A 1,830-nucleotide genomic window follows, 5' to 3' on the forward strand; every position below is an offset into this window, starting at 1 on the left:
AATCCTTGCATTGTTTACCCATCACCTATCTTTTCAATGAGACTTGTAAGACATAAACCAACTCGAGTCTCATTAGACCATGCATGTTGTTGAGTAGGGAAGACTAAGTCGACTTGTAGGTGTTGTACAATCTAATCGATTCGGCTCCGGGACCCAAACTTTCCTAGGATTGTAAGATATAACCCAACTCAACCCATCACAACAATAATTGCTTGCTTATAATTTGAGAACATGTTTGTATGATCAATTCCCATGATTCCCCTATGACCCCATGACACCCTAGTGCTTTTTATCAATTGTTTACAACCCTTTTATTTCATCTTGCTTATTTACTTTCATTGTTATTTAGTTAGTGACCTTCTACATCAACCCAAATTTTGACACCCCTAAGACACCACTAGTTTCAATAGAAATCTCATCTCAATTACCGTCCCTTGGGATCCGACCTTTACTTGCCTCTTTACTAATTGTAGAGTTGTTTGTGAAGCTATAAATTGTGTTTTGATTCGGACGTGACCCAACGCCAACATCTATTAAATTGTGAACACGAAACGGACCGATCAAAAATGGCGCCATAGCCGGGGACGGTGTTAACTTGATTTAGATTTTCTTACATTGTTATTAGTTGTGTCTTTCTTTGCCTTGGGGAAGTAAAACTCCTCAAGGTTTGTTCTAATTGTTTTCGAGTTGTTTGATATTTTGCATGTCTAGAAGGTCACAAGGTGATTTGTTACCTTTTGACCGTGAAATTGAAAGGACCTTGACAAACAATAGGAGATTTGCTAGGAGGAATTTGAGAGGTATTAGTGAGGTTGGGGATATTCAACCAACTATTGAGTTCATCAACCCTTTTGTAAGAGAAGGTGAGGAGAATCCAACACAAAATACCCCACAAAATCAACCTACAATGCCTAAATTTTCTTCACATTCCGTAACCACCGAGGAGAACCTACCAAATGGTACTCCCACACCACAACATTTGACCGGAAATATTGCCAAATCCGCCTTTATCCAACTAGTCGAAAGGAGCCAATTTGGGGGGATGCCTAGTGAAGACCCTCATTCTCATATGGAAACCTTTTGTGACTATTGTGATGCGATTTCTTAAACCGGTGTGACTCAAGACCAAATTCGATGGGTCTTATTTCCTTTTTCTCTAATCGGCACCGCGAAATAATGGTTGAAGGGCCTTGATAAGGCCACTCTCGAAATTGATTCTTGGAAGAAGTTGGCTCTAGCTTTCTACAAAAAGTTCTACCCACCGGAAAAGACTAACATGCTAAGAGATCAAATTACGGGTTTTAAGCAAAGGGATGAAGAATCTTTGTATGAAGCTTGGGAGCGGTTCAAGGGAATTTGTCACTCATGTCCTCACCATGGACTTAGCGAGTGGTTCTTGGTACAACAATTTTGGAACGGTTTATATGAAGATTCAAGGAACATTCTCAACATGGGATCAAATGGAATGTTCACCGAAGTTGATGAAAATCAAACATGGAACAAGATTGAGGAAATGGCGGTCCATAACTCACAATATAGTAGACCTCGCAAGGCTACTAGAGGAGGAAGGCATGAAGTGGACTCCGTTACTCAATTGGGTGCTCAACTTAGTGCTCACATTGACACAATCAATTTGAAGTTTGAACAAGCTATGGCTAGACTTGAAGAAGTCTCAAAATCACCAAAGTATCATGTTAATGCCATCACGACATCCTCATCAATCCCAAGTGGGATATGTGATAATTGTGGAACTTTGGGACATGACCAAAGTGAATGTAGGGGAACAAATGAACAAGTGAATGCTTTCCAAGCATACAAGAGTGGTACCCC

General features: G+C 40.2%; 1 non-coding gene across 1 annotated transcript; it reads right to left on the reverse strand.

The window, feature by feature from the left end:
• Positions 1–1,276: 1,276 nt before the first annotated feature.
• On the reverse strand, positions 1,277–1,383 carry LOC141610172 (small nucleolar RNA R71). Its single transcript, XR_012528068.1, has one exon. It is a non-coding gene; the product is annotated as a small nucleolar RNA R71 (small nucleolar RNA).
• Positions 1,384–1,830: the final 447 nt, after the last annotated feature.

This window comes from Silene latifolia, chromosome 10 (assembly GCF_048544455.1).
Source record: "Silene latifolia isolate original U9 population chromosome 10, ASM4854445v1, whole genome shotgun sequence".
NCBI lineage: Eukaryota > Viridiplantae > Streptophyta > Magnoliopsida > Caryophyllales > Caryophyllaceae > Silene > Silene latifolia.